General features: G+C 40.0%; 1 protein-coding gene across 1 annotated transcript in view; it reads left to right on the forward strand.

Annotated features, from left to right (window-relative positions):
* The window catches only part of SLC17A1 (solute carrier family 17 member 1), a 144,810-nt gene that overhangs the window by 68,054 nt on the left and 63,152 nt on the right, over nt 1-13,604 (forward strand). The window lies entirely within an intron of this gene.

Raw genomic sequence — 13,604 nt, forward strand, 5'->3', positions numbered from 1 at the left:
TCCCAGTCAGTGTCCTGGCATGTGCTGATGAGAGCAGGAATAGAAAGAAGTAGACTTAGAGAAAGAATTAGCTGAAAGTTGTGATTGATTGAATATGGATAGTAAGAGAGAATTTCTTGGAAATGATTCCCAAGTGCCCCCACTTGGACAGCTGGGATGGCTTTCAGTACCAAATGTAACCGGGAACATGGTAGATTAATTATGTCCAGGGGCTGAGAGGAAATGAGATTTGAAAGGAAGGTTAATTAGACCACAGAAGTATTTAAGCATTATCTTGATACTATAATCCAGGCTTGCACATAATTTGCCAGTGGTCCATGAGAACTCTGAGGTTATCCCTGTGGTTGAGTTCAGATACATTAGTTTGACAACAGCTGATAGAATTGATTCATTATTTCTGGAGAGAAATCCCAGAGGTATGATGTGTGATCACTGTCCTTAGGGCAGGTGGATGCCCCATTTCCTGGCTCCTGCAAGGGAGCAAACAGTTGGGGTGGCCAGCACTGTCCCCAGTTGTGTAGCAATACCCTCGTTAAGTTCCAGTAATTGACAGATCCCCACCTTTGGTTTAACTATGGGAGCATTTAGTTGAAACTCTCCCCTCCCCCGTTCACAAAATTTATACTAAAATTTCGATAAATATCATATTGATATGGCAGGTTAAGAGGGATTGCTGTATTTATAGTATTGCCTTCTCTTAGCCAAGAGCAGAGATGGCTCCCCATGTATTCAAGTTCTTTTCTTTGTCCCAAGGTAGAATTTTATAATTAATCTTTAGTTAAGTCACAGGCTTTTTTAAAGCACTTTTCTGTGGTTTTTTAACTGAGTCATTTTCCCCTGTCATTTTCACCCTCCCCCCCCACCCTTAGATTTAGACAAAATCAAACACATACACAAGTTATGTACAAAATAATGGGAAAAAATAGATGATTGTTTTTGCCATTTTATTCTCTTGGGTAATTTTATTCGCTGGCAGTTTCTAAGCACTGGTAAATAGGAATGGTGAAAATGGGCAGTCATGCAATACCTGAATCTACTGGGAATACTTCTCACTTTACTTTTTAGGTATATTGCTAGGTGTTGGTGGGAATTATACTTTTATTGTATTAAGATATCCTGTTTTTATTTTTATAAGAATGCAGTAAGTTTGATCAACTGTATTTTAATCATAGAGCCAGATTCCTGGATGTGCTCTCTTTATAGCTGTGTTTTCTTGGGCAAGTCTCTGAACTCTTGTGGGTTCAATTATTTCCCCTGTAAATTAAGGTTAACAATAGAGACTCAAGGTGCTATGATGCGATTTGAAAGTTTATATAAGTTCCTTATTGAAGAAAAAAATGGCAACCCACTCCAATATTCTTGCCTGGAAAATTCCATGGATAGAAGTGCCTGGCGAGCTACAGTCCGTGGGGTCACAAGAGTCGGGCATGACTTAGCTACTAAACAAAAACAGCAACAGCAATATAAATTCATTATAGCTATTAATATTCAAGTGGCCTTACATTCTTAGAATGACCTCTTCTTAATAGACTGTTTTAATGAAAACACATGATTTATTTTGCTAATATTTTAGCTAGAGTTTTACATTAGCATATATAACTAAGCTTAATTTGCAGTTTGTGAATGTGTGTGTATGTGATTTTTTGCCATGCTAGCTTTGTAAAGAAAGGAAGTTTTAAGCTTTCCATCTCAATCTGTGATCTGAAGTATTTTAGATACATAGTCATTTTCTCTTTTCTTAATATATATTTTTTTAATTATAAAACACTTTCAGACTTAGAGTTATTGAGCTCCTGTAGACCTCACACCATTTCCCCTATTATTAACATCTTAAATTGGTATGGCACAGTTGTCACAATTAGTGAACCTACATTAATTAGTATCATTATTAAAGCCCATTCTTCATTCAGAGTTCTTAGTTTTCACCTTGTAGATTTTTTTTTCTGTCCAGAATCCCATTCAGGGTCTCATAATCCAATTAATCACCACATGTGGGATCCTTTTGGCTGTGACAGTTTCTCTGACTTTCCTTATTTTTGATGATTTTGACAATTTTGAAGAATATCAGTCAGATATTTTGTAGATTGTCCTTGAACTGGGATTTGTCTAATGCTTTTCTCATGATAAGACTGAAGTAATGTGCTTTTTGAAAGGGTGATCATAGAGGTAGAGGGCTATTTTCATGACATCATATCAAAAATACATGCTATCAATGTGATCTCTCACTAATGATATTAACCTTGATCCCCTGGCTTGAGGTAGTGTTTGCTAGGTTTTTTAATCTTGAAGTTAACTCTTTTATTCTATATCCCTTTCCATGCTGTGCTCTGGAAAAAGTCACATGCACGGTCCACACTTAAGGAGTAAAGAGCTTTATTTCACCTTCATCTCCATAAATTATTTGGATTTCTTCTGCATAGAAAATATCAGTATTTTCAGCTCCTTAAAATTCTCATAGAATTTTCTAGTGAATCTACTAGGGCGCAATGTGTTTTGTTTAAAAGAAATAACTTCTGAACAACTTTCTCACCTTATTATACAGGGGTTTTTTTTTTTGAGATGCACAATATTTCTTAATTCAAACTTATAAATTATATTTTCAGAGAAGATCATGTACTTTCAGTCAGTTCAATTCAATTCAGTGACTCAGTCATGTATGACTCTGCGACCCCATGAATCGCAGCAGGCCAGGCCTCCCTGTCCATCACCAACTTCCGGAGTTCACTCAAACTCATGTCCATCGAGTCAGTGATGCCATCCAGCCATCTCATCCTCTGTCGTCCCCTTCTCCTTCTGCCCCCAATCCCTCCCAGCATCAGAGTCTTTTCCAATGAGTCAACTCTTCACATGAGGTGGCCAAAGTACTGGAGTTTCAGATTTAGCATCAGTCTTTCAAAAGAACACCCAGGGCTGATCTCCTTTAGAATGTACTGGTTGGACCTCCTTGCACTCCAAGGGACTCTCAAGAGTCTTCTCCAACACCACAGTTCAAAAGCATCAATTCTTCGGCGCTCAGCTTTCTTCACAGTCCAACTCTCACATCCATACATGACCACTGGAAAAACCATAGCCTTGACTAGATGGACCTTTGTTGGCAAAGTAATGTCTCTGCTTTTGAATATGCTATCTGGGTTGGTCATAACTTTTCTTCCAAGGAGTAAGCATCTTTTAATTTCATGGCTGCAGTCACCATCTACAGTAATTTTGGAACCCCCAAAACTAAAGTCTGACACTGTTTCCACTATTTCCCCATCTATTTCCCATGAAGTGATGGGACCAGATGTCATGATCCTCGTTTTCTGAATGTTGAGTTTTAAGCCAGCTTTTTCACTCTCCTCTTTCACTTTCATCAAGAGGCTTTTTAGTTCCTCTTCACTTTCTGCCATAAGGGTGGTGTCATCTGCATATCTGAGGTTATTGATATTTCTCCCAGCAATCTTGATTCCAGCTTGTGCTTCTTCCAGCCCAGTGTTTCTCATGATGTACTCTGCATAGAAGTTAAATAAGCAGAGTGACAATATACAGCCTTGATGTACTCCTTTTCCTATTTGGAACCAGTCTGTTGTTCCATGTCCAGTTCTAACTGTTGCTTCCTGACCTGCATACAGGTTTCTCAAGAGGAAGGTCAGGTGGTCTGGTATTCCCATCTCTTTCAGAATTTTCCACAGTTTATTGTGATCCACACATTCAAAGGCTTTGGCATAGTCAGTAAAGCAGAAATAGATGTTTTTCTGGAACTCTGTTGCTTTTTCGATGATGCAGCAGATGTTGGCAATTTGATCTCTGGTTCCTCTGCCTTTTCTAAAACCAGCTTGAACATCTGGAAGTTCATGGTTCATGTACTGCTGAAGCCTGGCTTGGAGAATTTTGAGCATTACTTTACTAGTGTATGAGATGAGTGCAATTGTGCAGTAGTTTGCACATTCTTTGGCATTGCCTTTCTTTGGGATTGGAATGAAAACTGACCTTTTCCAGTCCTGTGGCCACTGCTGAGTTCTCCGTAATTAGCACCTTATACCTTTTAAATGCTTCTCTCCCCCTTCTCCCATGATTGCTTTATTTAATCTGTCTAAACAAGCTGAGTATTAAATTGTCTTATTGCTGTTGAATAGAATCTTCTTTATCAAGAAATCAGTTCTTATATATATATTCCATTTCAATTCCCTTCATAATTTGAGCTTACATTTTTTATACATTTAAGTTGTCTTCTTTGGTTTTCTATATATTTTCCTTGAAGTTATAAACTCAGTAAACTGGATTTTTAAGTAACTTACTTTTATTTATTTTTGAAGAAACTTTGTTACTTTCTTCACACCCGTTATCTTTTTTATGATTATTTATTTATTTTTGGCTGTGATGGGTCTTCATTGCTTTGAGGGGTTTTCTCCAGTTGCAGCAAGTGGGGGCTACTCTCTAGTTGTGGTGTGTGGGCTTCTCATTGCAGTGGCTTCCCTGGTTCTAGAGCCACACCCCAGGCTCTAGAGCACAGGCTCAGTAGTTGTGGTGTACGGGCTTAGTTGCTCCACTGCTTGTGGGATCCTCCCAGATCAGGGATCAAATCCACGACTCCTGCCTTGGCAAGAGGATTCTTTATGACTGAGGCACCAGGGAAGCCCCACATCTATTATCTTTTGAATCATTTCCTTACTGGGGCTTCCCTGGTGGTTCAGATGGTAAAGAACCTGCCTGCAATACAGGAGACTTGGGTTTGATCCCTGGGTCAGTAAGACCCCCTGGAGAAGGGAATGGCTACCCACTCCAGTATTCTTGACTACAGAATTCCATGGATAGAGGAGCCTGGCAGGCTGCAGTCCAAGGGGTCACAAAGAGACTCAACTGAGTGACTAAGCCTCAGTTCTACATTGCTGATTTGATTTTTTACAGTGATAATTTCTTTCCTTGCTACTGCTGCTAAGTCGCTTCAGTCATGTCCAACTCTGTGCAACCCCATGGACGGCAGCCCACCAGGCTCCCCTGTCCCTGGGATTCTCCAGGCAAGAACACTGGAGTGGGTTGCCATTTCCTTCTCCAATGCATGAAAGTGAAAAGTGAAAGTGAAGTCGCCCAGTCATGTCCGACTCTTCATGACCCCATGGACTGCAGCCTACCAGGCTCCTCCATCCATGGGATTTTCCAGGCAAGAGTACTGGAGTGGGGTGCCATCGCCTTCTTCTCCTTGCTACTACTAATTCTGTTTTAGTTCTGAAGTGACATTTTTTTCTCTTTAGTTTCCTTTCTCATCTTCTTTCATATTTTCCTATTGATTTACTTCATACATGCTAAGCTTTTTTTTTAAAGTATTCTTGAGAACTTGGAGAAATGTGAAATGAAAATACTCTTCAATTTCCCCAAATAAGCACAGCACTGTAATATAATGGTTAATAATCAGACCACTGTAGTTTAAATCCAGATAATACCTGTTTGTGCCTGGATGATTTAAATGAGTCCTTAAATGAGGACTTAATCCCTCTGTACTTCAGTTCTTGCTACTGAAAAATGGAGATGATGCTGGCAGTATGTTCCTTGAAGGATTCTCGTGAGGTTTCAGTGAATTAATTCATATAAAGTGCTCAGTACTTGATAGACATGCCTTCATTATGCAGTGATCTCTCTTTTATGTATTTGTTTCCTTTTCTATGTGTGTGTGCTAAAGTACTAGGTTGACCAAAGATGCTTTGGAAAAGCTGAACAAACCTTTTGGCCAATTCAGTATGTATATAAGTCCCTTGTGGGGTCCCACCCATACCTCCAGTCTTGGACTATAAAAGCCAATCATGTGTGATTTTGCCCCGTGTGATATAACCCTTGCGATGGGCCACCTTGGCTGGTTGGAGGCCTGTTGTCATGTGCTGATAGTATTATGTATACATATGGTCAAGAGGCAGGTGGTAGGAAGATGACCCCTTGGCATTTTTTCAACAATTCAGGGAAAACTAGCTATTCTTGCATTTTAATTCTACAATGACTTTGCATAATTGGAGGAAAATCCGCCCCTGCCCCGCCAATTTCCAAGTCAGTTTCTGCAATTGTGTATGTTTTCCCCTGCTCTGTTGCACTGGCCCAAGATCCTAAGCTACAGACCTTTAGAAAGACTGGTGAGCTGTGGAGGGGGAAATATCAAGATGTGGGCACAGAGCAGCTTCCCCCACCATATCCCAGTACTGCAGACCTCACCTTGTCTGTGGTGACCTCACCTGGCCTGTGGTGACCTCACCTGGCCTGTGGTCCACCAGCCTTGAGATGCTGGAGAGTATCTAAGCTGGAGAGCTTGACCTGGGGCTTCACAGTGCCGTCCCCTTTCTGCTTGTAACATGGGGCCATGCTCCAAGGATGAGAGTTTTGTCTCCTCTTGGCATCCTCTTAATTCATCCAAATTATACTAAATCTAGCAAGGAGCCTTAGAATTTGTAGTGTGTGATAGGAATAATTCCTAAGTTTTAACCTAAGTAAAAATATTTTCTCAAGCTGTTGTGCTTATTTTATTGATTTCTGTGACTTTCAGAAAGGAATGTTATTGCAGACTCATCTTTTGGGGCCATTCCTAAGATAGGCCAGGGTATATTTAACTCCGTGCTGGATTTTGACAGGGAGCAAGGAAGCAGTATCCAGTGTTGTTTATTTATTATCACTGCCAGGCCTGCCCTTCTAAATTTTTTACAGTAATAGATAAATACCTGGAAACTAAAATCCTCAACCTATATTCAAGCAAGGTTCCAATTACAAGAGCATTAGCACAAAGTTTGGAAGGCTGAACACAGTGAGAACTAACACCGTGCCAAGGAGGCCACTACAGGGAGGAGTAGGAGGATTAGTAATGGTAAATGGGGTTTTTGCCTGGGCCTGTGGTGCTCTGAACACCACCCACTGTGTGCTGCACAGGATTGCTAGCTGTGTCCCATCCGTCCTACACTTCAGGATTTCCTGGAAGTGGCTAACTTGACTTCTTCTTCCCCAGCCTCCCAAAGTCTGTGGACTATTTCCATCTTCTATATTAAACCTTTTTTTTTTTTCTTGAATTACCTAAAGTGGCTTCCATTTATCTGACTGAACTCAGGCAGAAGCTCATGGGCCTTTGGTAGAGAAAGGATAGGAAGGTCAAGGTGATGCCTGTCCATACCCTGCCATATGAACCCTTAATAGAGCCTGACCTCTGGCAGAACCTGAAGGTCCATCTCTTTTCACCTAGGGTCTCTTGAGATATAGGAGCATAAGCAAGTCTTTTCTGTGGCCACGTGACCAGATATGACATATAATGGGGGAGAGGGCATTTCCCCACATGCCATGGAAAGCCTGGATTTGATTCTCTGAGTATCTTCAAAGCACAATCATGCCCAGTAAAGATGTCAGTAATCTCTGGTGGTCCTGGCCCTGGGAGAAAGCCCCACAGGGTCCTGAGAGTGAGATACAGAGGACCCAGCAGTGCCCACTGAGAATGGGCTAGAGAGAGAGGTGAGAGAAAAATTGATGTTGGACGCCAACTGAAGAAGCAGCCAGCAAGGCTTATTCATAAGCATTTATGAGAAATACAAAATAACTAAGTGGGACATTGAGGAGTGGTTGAGGTTCTCTCTTATAAGGTGGGAGGAGAATCAGCCAAAACAAAAGATGAATGTTATTAGCATAATGCCATTTGTGATAACAGGCTGGGGTCAAGAAGTGCTCAGCAGGGGATAAAGCAACATGGTGGGGTGGATGCCCTAAAAGACTGTGGAAGAAACTAGAAAGACCACATTAAGTTCCACTTTTAGACAAATTGCCCAGAGTTCCAAAGACCGCTGAAAAGTAGACTAAGGAAGAAAAACTGGATGAGAGGTGATTATGATAGTGAAGCTTACACAGAGCTTAATTACATGCCAGGCATTGTTCTAACTGGTTCACATATTATAACTAATTTAATCCTCATGGAAATCCTATGAGATAAATACTGTTGTTATCATCTCATTTTTACAAATTAGGAAACTGAAACACAGAAAATTTAAGTAACTTGCCTAAGGTCACACAGCTCATAAATTGCAAAATCAAGATTGGAAACATAGGCAGTCTAGCACCTTAATCTGTACTCTTACCCAGCATGCTATTTGTGCCATGGAAACTGTTTATAAGTTCTTTGTTTGTAAGTTACTGATTTTTAGAGAGAGAGAGTTGGGATAAGAAAATATGGCCAATGGCATCGAGTCCAATAGGCTCCTATTGTTTAGAAATGGATGGGATCTTAGAGATACAAACGCTTCCACCTTACAGATAAGGAAGCTGAGGCAATGGAAGAGTATTCATTAAATGTCTGATGGTAGTTAATTGTAGAGTGAGTATTATTAAATAGCATGCATGTTTCCTGATTTCTTCTTTGATGGATAAGATTAGGCGAATCCCCTTTTCCTTAAGGCATGTTCACTTACCAGCAGATATACTTGCTAAAATGTTGAGTCTCACAAAGCATTCCATCTTGGTTAATGTTTTACTTTTAAAAGGCATTATCTTATGAAAAGCCTATATGCTTAAGATAATTAGTGAATAAAATAGTTATAAGTCATTTAGAGTTTAGAGTAAAATAAGGTGTTCAACAGTTTCTTTATGATATGTTATTGAAAAAGTATTAGTTGCTCAGTCGTCTCATCCTTTGTGACCCCATGGACTGTAGCCCCCCAGACTTCTCTGTTCATGGGATTTCCCAGGCAAGAATACTGGAGTGGGTAGCCATTGCCTTCTCCAGGGGATCTTCTTGACCCAGGGATTGAACCCAGGTCTCCTGCATTGCAGGCAGACTCTTTACCATCTGAGCCACCAGGGAAGCACCAATGTATTACTTGATATATTCTTGAAAAGCACTAAATTGTAACTTAACTGAGAGGGAGGGGAACGTGTGACTTCTATGATATGGTGTAAAGAAAAAGCCTGTTCTCCTTGAGGTAGATCTGAATCTAGTATGAGTGGAAAGATCAAATGGGATGGTCTCTGGACTTAGTATCAGAAAAACCTAGATTGGTTTCCATATTTTCTATTTGACATCTGCTCTAAATTTTTTTCTTTATCTCTACCTAACGTCTTGATGATCTAGTGTCTTGCTATCTACCTGTCCTATATACCTTCAAGGTTTCTCCCAAGAAATGAAGTAATTCTCAGTAAAAGTGCTTTACAGCTATTCAGAATTCTTGGCAATGTATAGGATCAAGAAGAGGCTGTACATCACCAAACAGTGACATAGATCCCAGTTTTATCCACACCCCAGTACACGATTTTACCTTTCCTGGAGGTTTGTACTTGAGCCATGTTTATAGTATCATTATTGACAGGACCTCCCACTATGGTTCCGGCTTCTATCGTGTTAGACATTTTGATTCTCTTCTCCCAGACACTGGTGTTTACCTGCTGAAATAAAAGCAAATATAAAAAGAGGTGTCCTATATAGCATGGCCACAATTCTTCTAAGAATTAGGAGGAAATGTTTAGTGGAAAAAGTGCTAGATTAGTGTTCAAGAGACATGATTTGTTGTCCAGATTCTATCACTACCCAAATGTGTAGTCTTGGGAATGGCACGTCTCTGCTTTTCTCAAATGAGGGATCTGGTCTGGCTTGCCTTAATGAATTGTACTATTCTTTCCAGTTCTATGTTTCCATATCTTTCAGCTGCTACCAGTAGCAACTGCCTGTTAAAACCTGACAATCTTCTTTGAAATTTCACCTGGAAGATTCCAATAGATTAAATAACCTGAAAAACTAGATCTACTAAAGAAGATCTAGATATACAAGATAGCATATTAAAAAGCAGAGACATTACTTTGCCAACAAAGGTCCATCTAGTCAAGGCTATGGTTTTTCCAGTGGTCATGTATGGATGTGAGAGTTGGACTGTGAAGAAGGCTGAGCGCCGAAAAATTGATGCTTTTGAACTGTGGTGTTGGAGAAGACTCTTGAGAGTCCCTTGGACTGCAAGGAGATCCAACCAGTCCAAAGGAGATCAATCTAAAGGAGATCAGTCCTGTGTGTTCATTGGAAGGACTGATGCTGAAGCTGAAACTCCAATACTTTGGCTACCTCATGTGAAAATTTGACTCATTGGAAAAGACCCTGATGCTGGGAAGGATTGGGGGCAGGAGGAGAAGGGGATGACAGAGGATGAGATGGCTGGATGGCATCACCGACTCTATGGACATGAGTTTGGGTAGACTCCAGGAGTTGGTGATGGACAGAGAGGCCTGGCATGATGTGATTCATAGGGTCACAAAGGGTCGGACACGACTGAGCAACTGAACTGAACTGATACAAGACAGAATGTGGCAAACATATGTTTTACTATTTATTTGTTGATTCTTGGCTGTGCTGGGTCTTCATTGCTGTGCATGGGCTTTCTCAGTGCTTGGGCTTCTCATTGCAGTGGCTTCGGGCTCTGGAGCATGTGGGCTCAGTGGTGGTGTACAGGCTTAGTCGCCCTGTGGCATATGATCACTTCTATGAGTGTTTATAATTTTGGATCTTGAATTCATATTAAGTGGAGTTTCATCTTCAGTAATTCTGCGTGATCTGTGTTGAGCAAATCAGCCTAGGCCCAATTCTTCTTACTTCAGTTTTTCAGCTGAGCAAAAACTGATTCCTTTCGGCTGATCCCTTCCTAGGCCAGGGATGGAACCCATGTTCCCTGTGTTGGTTGGCAGATTCTTTACCATTGGGTCACCAGGGAAGTCCTGAGAAAGCATCTTTTTAAATACATATATTGAAAGATAGTATGAGATATCTCCATGAATGTAATGAAAAATTAGAGGAGTGAGCTTACTCTTCAGAAACCTTGGGCCTGGGGACAAAGCATCAGTTTTTGTCAGGGGCTTGTCAGGTCCTTGTAGGGAATGGAGGATGAAGCCTAAGACTCATGCCAGGAAGGCAGCTTTAATAGAGATCTTGACATACAGCCAGAAACCTCAAGGGAATTCAAAACTGAGTTAGAGACTCTGCCCTTTGCAACAAGTGTGACAGTGACAGCTCTCATGTGCATTGTCCTGAGCCTCTACTGAAAGTTACAAAAATTCATAACTATGTTTTGGGAAGTTGGAGTTTGGAATTCACATTGTCTTAACTATCTGAGAACTCTTGCTCAGCTGAAAAACTGAAGTAAGAAGAATTGGGCCTAGGCTGATTTGCTCAACACAGATCACTCAGAATTGCTGAAGATGAAGCTCCACTTAATATGAATTCAGGATCCAAAATTATAAACACTCATAGAAGTGATCATCCAAGGCAAATCCTCAGACTCAGCACATAGCATGATTAAACTGCTGAGAACTTCCCAAAAAATAGACTGCACTGATAAACACATTCTATAAGCATCCTTAAAATAACTACAATACTTTGGCCACCTGATGCAAAGAACTGACTCATTGAAAAAGACCCTGATGCTGGGAAAGATTGAAGGCAGGAGGAGACAGGGATGACAGAGGATGAGATGGTACGATGGCATTGCCAACTCAATGGACATGAGTTTGAGCAAGCTCCAGTAGTTGGTAATGGACAGGGAAACTTGGCATGCTGCAGTCCATGGGGTCACAAAGAGTCAGACATGACTGAGCAACTGAACTGAACTGAAAATAACTGAAGAAATAAAATATAAGAAGATAACAAAAGAATAGGCAGATTTAAGAAAGATACCGCTTGAAATACAAAAGACAAATTTAGACACTGTGATTGGAAACTAGCTGACTAGACATAGCTAATGAAAGAATTAGAGAAATAGAAGGTAGAGCTAAGTAAATTATATCAAATAAGGCTGAGTAAGATGATGAGGTATGATAGCAAAGTTGACAGACCTGGGAAATGGAGTGAAAAGTCCAGTATACATTGAATAAGAATTCTAAGAGGAGAAAAAGAGAACTGGAGAGAGGCAATACTTTAAGAAATAATGAATCAGACTCATTCAGAACAGATGAAACATGATATTTCTCAGACTCAAGAATCACAATGAGTCTCAAGCCAATGAAATGAAATTTATACCTAGACATATCATAAGGACACTGTCAGATACAAAACACAAGCTTTATTTATAATAATAGCTGCCGTTAAAGGTCATTGACAAAAGGAAAGAAATCCATTTCAGTATGATATCAGATAGAGGAGTGGTGGTTTCTTTTTTAAAAACATGTTCAAGATAATATAAAAAAGACAAAATACAGGAAAATAGGTAAAGAACAGGTAACTATCAGAACAGTAGACAAATACATATCAAGAACAAATGAGGATGGCTAACAAACACATGAAAAGATGCTCAACATCACTCATTATTAGAGAAATGCAAATCAAGACCACAATGAGGTACCACTTCACACCAGTCAGAATGGCTGCGATCCAAAAATCTGCAAGCAATAAATGCTGGAGAGGGTGTGGAGAAAAGGGAACCCTCTTACACTGTTGGTGGGAATGCAAACTAGTACAGCCACTTTGGAGAACAGTGTGGAGATTCCTTAAAAAATTGCAAATAGAACTACCTTATGACCCAGCAATCCCACTGCTGGGCATACACACTGAGGAAACCAGAATTGAAAGAGACATATGTACCCCAGTGTTCATCGCAGCACTGTTTATAATAGCCAGGACATGGAAACAACCTAGATGTCCATCAGCAGATGAATGGATAAGAAAGCTGTGGTACATATACACAATGGAATATTACTCAGCCATTAAAAAGAACACATTTGAATCAGTTCTGATGAGATGGATGAAACTGGAGCCGATTATACAGAGAGAAGTAAGCCAGAAAGAAAAACACCAATACAGTATACTAACACATATATATGGAATTTCGAAAGATGGCAATGACGACCCTGTATGCAAGACAGCAAAAGAGACACAGATGTGTATAATGGACTTTTGGACTCAGAGGGAGAGGGAGAGGGTGGGATGATTTGGGAGAATGGCATTGAAACATGTATACTATCATGTAAGAATCGAATCGCCAGTCTACGTCCGACACAGGATACAGCATGCTTGGGGCTGGTGCACGGGGATGATCCAGAGAGATGTTATGGGGAGGGAGGTGGGAGGGGGGTTCATGCTTGGGAAAGCACGTACACCCGTGGTGGATTCATGTCAATGTATGGCAAAACCAATACAGTATTGTAAAGTAAAATAAATTAAAAATAAAAATTAAAAAAAAGATTAAAAAAAATAAGATGAGAAAGTGAATAACCACTTCATTGCTGCAAAAAAATTAAAAAATCTCATGATCAAAAAAAAAAAAAGAACAAATGGGGTAAATGCACTCTGCCTTATTATAAAGGAAGGACATGGATGTCAAAGAACAATATCATTCTATTTATTACCCATCAACTTTCATAAATATTTATAAGACTTTTATCACCAAATTTAGGCAAAAGTGTGACTAAATAAGCTATTGTTTGTAGTGGTCAAATTTCATTCCTTCCACCTGATACTTCATGGTGTCTGCACAGCCACACAGAGTATGTCCCAAGATACTCCTTGTAGCAATATTTGTAAAAGTGAAAAATCAGAAACAATAATCAATGATCATTAATAATTAAATTAAGTAAAGTATATGTAAACTTTAGAATACTATGCAGCAGTCAAAGGAATTCACTAGATCTGTCTTTGTGACCCCATGGAC

The sequence above is a fragment of the Capricornis sumatraensis genome, chromosome 22, assembly GCF_032405125.1.
Source record: "Capricornis sumatraensis isolate serow.1 chromosome 22, serow.2, whole genome shotgun sequence".
Classification (NCBI taxonomy): domain Eukaryota; kingdom Metazoa; phylum Chordata; class Mammalia; order Artiodactyla; family Bovidae; genus Capricornis; species Capricornis sumatraensis.